The sequence below is a fragment of the Papio anubis genome, chromosome 5, assembly GCF_008728515.1.
Source record: "Papio anubis isolate 15944 chromosome 5, Panubis1.0, whole genome shotgun sequence".
NCBI classification, from domain to species: domain Eukaryota; kingdom Metazoa; phylum Chordata; class Mammalia; order Primates; family Cercopithecidae; genus Papio; species Papio anubis.
This window is the reverse complement of record NC_044980.1, coordinates 145,922,888-145,928,642: the sequence shown is the minus strand read 5'-3', so window position 1 is coordinate 145,928,642 and position 5,755 is coordinate 145,922,888.

Sequence of the window (5,755 nt, the reverse complement as noted above, 5' to 3'; positions counted from 1 at the left end):
TGTACATCATTCCTCATTTCTATATCCTCTCCTAATAAAGTATAATTGATATTTTATGATTGACTACTATAAAATGGGTTTAACAGCCCACTTTTCCAAGGTGAGGGGTATGTTTCTTGAATAGTATTCTCTTAAATGGAAAATTGGCTGAAACAAGTGTGTGAATCTGTGTCCTTTGTGAAGCAGGAACCACAGTGGGATTAAATGTGCAAGGACTTTATTAGAGAAAATGCCCATGTAAAAGGAAACAGAGAGAAGATCAGGAAGGCTGGAAGAGTCACAGTGCAGTAAGTCTAATTGAAGGACAGGGAAAAGTTGGGTAGAATCATTCTGAACTGCCACACAGTCAACAGACAGTTTGGCAAAACTGTGAGATAGTCTCAAGACTGAGTTGTCCATATCTTCCATGATGGGTCTGTCTTAGTATCCTCTATGAACCTAGTCATTAGCTGGTGGCCTGATAACGGCATGGTCGAAGTGCAAACGTGTGGATAGATTTCAAAGTGCTTTGGCTGGAACCTTAAGTCACACTTCCTGTAGCAGGAGGTCAGTTAGGCACATTCTCATGATGGCCACAAGTATATTTCAGATCATGCTTCCAAAGTAGAAAAATATTTGTTCCCATTTTATAGTTGAGAAACTGAGACATAGAATGTTGATTAATGTCTCCAAGGGTACGTCCTGGTTCTGTGATAGAGACTGAGGTTGCCTGTGTGTGAATTGCCTCTCTCTCAAAAGACACTCAAAGTTCTGCTAGAGAAGTTTTCTGAAACCCAAGTGTAAATCATATCCCCTGAATGGCTTTTTAAAACAATAATTGCGGGCACTATCCCCAGAGTTTCTGATTTTAGAGATCAGGAGTGGGGCCTGAGAATTTGCATTTCTAACAGATTCCAAGGTGATGCTGATACTGCTGGTGGAAGGAACAAACTTTGGGAAACAGTTTATTTTTATTGCTTTTCAGTTCCCTAATCATGTTTGAATGAGGATGTGTGTGTGTGTGTGTGTGTGTGTGTGTGTGTGTGTGTGCGCGCGCGCGCGCAATTACAGCGTGGTAAGAGGAAGGGAGAGCAAAGGAAAATGTCTTATTTATTTGACAACTGCCTCTTCTTGCATACATCAAACACTGTGCCTGAATTGTGATAGGTACATGATTAACATTTGTAAAATTAAGTTTCTTTTACTCTGGGAAAATTTTTATAAAATATTTAATGTAGTGAAAACAGGTTTGTCTTTCCAAATAAAAAATATTTCATATTTCTGCCAGAAAGGATGTCTTCCTAGGAGAAACAGAAGTTGTCTTTGTCTGTCTTCCCTAGCCCTGTGGCATTTAACTTCTTCTCTGCTTCAGCCACATTACTGAAGCCAGGGAGTACAACGGGACAGGAACAAGGTGGCAGTCCAAGTGTAATTCCTGGTTTGTGGATGCTTTTGTAATATATGTTTTCATTTATTGGTGCATGCAACAACAGGCACAAGGGAAAATGTGGTGGCTGCTAGTCTTCACATATGATGGTAATACCAAGAGTTCACCAATTCCATTAGGCTGCTGGGTTTGTTATTGTGTGCAGTCAGATGATAAGCAAAGAGTCCTGGAGAGACTTAATCTTTGCTGTAGCTGCTGAATAATGAGGACATGACCTGAAAACTTCAGTATGCACTGGCCTTGAGCAACAATAATCACATGTATTCCTGGCATTGAGCTAAGAACTTTATGTGCCTATTTTATTTAAGTCTTACAAGAACCATATAATGTTGATATTACTGTTATTCACATTTTATGGATTAAGAGTACTAGGTAGAGAGGTTAAATAGCATGGCTGATCTATGTGTCTGGTGAGTGTTGTGGCTGGTGAACCATGATTTGAGCCCTGGTTTGTTTGACCACAGTATCTTTACTCTCAAAAACCAACTGAATTGTTTCCTGAGTGCACACTAATGTATCCCATGCAACAGGATTGCTTAACCCATCTGGCACATACGGCAAAGAAATATCTGATGCAGAAAGAAGGCTGGTGGTTTTACCAGTGTTATGCAGTAAATCAGCAAAGAAGCAGAACTAGAATAAGGTTCCCCATGTTCCCTGTGTACAGGTCAATAGCTTTTCCAGTTCCCATGTTCTGTAATTTAAGCATCACTATTTCTCTGTGTGTTCTCCATGACAACTGGATGTCTTTTAGTCATCCTTCACATAACTCAATGCTGATACAATTTGTACCTCATTTATACTTACTTATCCTACATGTTCATTTATATTCTCCCCTTCCCTCTTGGCCCAGTAGTCCTGAGTATGTACTCTAGTTATTCTCATTTAAATTTTTTTTCAAGCCATTTATCCTGGACATTTGATATGATTCAGTGGAAACTTTGGGGCAAAATACAACCCCATCTTGCCTATCTCATTGCAAAGTGGAAGATTGTTTGCTCACTCTTTTCTAATTTAAATAATTATCAATGAGCCCCAAAATGAACTTTTCAGGGATTTCATCACATGGCCAAAAAATGACAACTTGAGTCAGACAAAGATTGCAATCAGTACACTTGCTAATCTTGTTCAGACATGGAGTGAACCTAGACTACTAAGATTTAGTGACTTTGTAATCACATCTTCCAAAGCAAAGCAACTACTCAAATTAAAATAATTGCTTTGTTATTACCTCCTGGAAACATAATGTAATTCATTTCTATCAGTGTCTCATGGAAGATAGAATGCCAATCCCTCCCCAATTTGGGGTTACTAGATAAGCTAATACATTAGCTATCATGTTGATAACCAATAATATCTTAAATGTTTTGGTCAGTGAGTAGAAAAAATGAATTCCAAGTAAGAATAAGAACTTTATATCCACTTTATTTCCCATCAAACTTAAATCAAAATAAAATGCCTTCCATCTCCATCTAGATTTTCTTATTGGGTTTAAATTATTCCAACCAACACTGATGCTTCCCTGTTTACACTTATTATTTATGATAGAGACTATAGACCTTATTAACCATAGGATCTGGAGACTGGCAATCCTGTAGAAGAGTGGTTTCCAAATTTTAGCCCAAGAATGGGTATTAGTGCATGATGTTTTCACTAGTTTATAACAGGATGAACGAATCTATCTGCACAGAGTATACACTGTCAAAGTTACCATTCCCTGCTCTCCTTGGTGGGATCCCCACTGAGACTCATCTGCTTCTTCACCACAGCGTTTCTACCACCAGATACAGCATGGCACAGAGCAAGCATTCAGCACATGTTTTTCAGAATAAACAAATAAATGAAGTGTCCTGTTTTAGAAAGAGCTATTTCTATTCTGTGATTAAGTCCTTTTTTGGGTGTTTAAATTTTTTTTTTTTTTTTTTTTTTTTTGAGACGGAGTCTCACTCTCTTGCCCAGGCTAGAGTGCAATGGCATGATCTCAGCTCACTGCAACCTCCATCTCCCAGGTACAAACGATTCTCATGCCTCAGCCTCCCAGATAGTTGGAATTACAGATGTGTGCCACCGTGCCTGGCTAAGTTTTGTATTTTTAGTAGAGATGAGGTTTCACTATATTGGTCAGGCTGGTCACGAACTCCTGAGCTCAGATGATCTGCCCACCTTGGCCTCTCAAAGTGCTGGGATTACAGGCATAAGCCACTGTGCCCAGCCTATATCTTTTTTAAAAAAAAGAGTAAATAATGGCGATAGAAGCAATTTTTAATGCCCTTAATTTGTCAAAAAATAGGACTAAGCATCATATCTTCACCACCTAAATTTGTTTTTTTAATTTGACTGGATTGAGAACATAATAATCTGGAAATCACTGGTCTAATCTAATTATCCTATTTTAAAATGAAGAATTGCTGCTTAGAGAGAAGAAATAATTTGCCTAAAATCCCATAACTGCTGGATTGTTATCTTTTCACCTATGTTCCTTTTTATTTTATAAACTATGTTATGTTATTTATTTGCATACTTATTTATTGTGCTTTTCTAGATTATTATTGTCTCAGAAACAATACCGTAAGCTCCTTGAGACTGTGGATCACGCCTCTTGTTTTGTAGGCATACTAATGCCAATTGTCCGGGATGCTGTCCATGGTCCTGAACTTCTGCCATGTAGTCTGAGCCAAGGGGATACAGACACAAGGAAGGATCTCCTATTAACTGTCATACTTATTTTGGAGTATAAATAGAGACAAGAAAAAGGATCCCTGGACTTGACATGTAAACCAAATGAAAATCTGTTATCTGATAACTTCCACGTAGGGCAAAAAATTGATTTATAACATATCAATCACTTCAGAGACATTGATAAGTAAACACAGATTTCACCTTGAATTATGGATTCTGAGACCAGGTCTGAGAAGGTGATTGATATCTCCTGCCTTCCAAACCCTCGAGATACAAACAAACTGAAAAAGATTAAGAAGAGAGACACTTTCTGCATCTCGTTGAACATTATAATATTGTAAGGAAGGACCACATTTCTATTAAGTCAAAAATAAATTATATATATCTAAACACACACACAAAATGAACTTTAATAATGATTCAATAAAAATAAATAGATCTAATAAGAAATATCGTAATGTGGTTTTGTCCAGGCATTTTCTATAGATACTCGACAAGAAAAAATAAAAAAAGGTCTTTCTTTAACTGTACCCTGTTATACTTTTTGCAACTTTCTACTTTACCTATTTTACTTATTAGTAAAAAATCTAATAGGAAAAAATCTAATTAGTGATATGATTGAAAGTTCCTTTTATACTACTTGGTCAGAGTGCTCACACTTACTGAAATTGACCTGATCTACTAAGGACTGTTCTTTTCCTGTCTGGTTCTAATTACAATTATGTTTTATTTTTGCTTCTAACTTCAGTTGTCATTGTTTATATAAGTTTGTGCCTGTTTCTTGCAAAAAGTAAACTTCTTTTAAATAGAATTAAACTAGGGAGAGCTTCCTCTTTTTTCTTTTCTCTTTTATATTTTATGAATTTATACACTTGTATGCATTAATTGTGCAACTTAAAAATAAATTTTAAAAATTAAGATCCAATCTCCTAAAAGACCATGTCCACATATATTCTGCTTGGTTCTATATTTGCCCACATCAACAAAACTAATTAAAATAAATAAAAACTGATTATACTTGGGAAAAATTTTACTGCATTTTTTCTTTGAGACAGAATTTCTTTCTTGTTGCCCAGGCTGGAGTGCAATGGTGCTATCTCGGCTCACCGCAACCTCCACCTTCTGGGTTCAAGCGATTCTCCTGCCTCAGCCTCCCAAGTAGCTGAGATTACAGGTGCCTGCTACCATGCCCAGCTATGCATTTTTAAATTATTTATATACTTCGGACATATACTGGAACAAACATAGCTTTAAATGTTAGCCACAGATAGATAATAAAGAATGAAGCAAGATGGCATCTTGGTCTGTCCTGCAAAATGCCAATAAACCAAAAGTGTGGAGGAGTGGATAATTTGGGCATGGCAGCTCTGAGGAGACATATTCAGTATTAGTGTTCCAATCAAACACTTGGCTGTGAGCCTTTGGATGTTACTTGTCTTCCTCCTACTGAAGAATATCAACTGAGGAGAGTCTGTTCTTAATAAGAAGAAGAAAAAAGGAAAGATAATAGAGAAGCAAGCAATCTTCTGAAATTGCCTTGATGCTACTTCAGTTGCTTGCAGTGCAGTCATAGCCTCAGGGGGTGAAGTCATCCAGTAATGTTGCTACTATTTGGGGGCACAGTGCCCCATCACAGATCTGCTCAGAGAG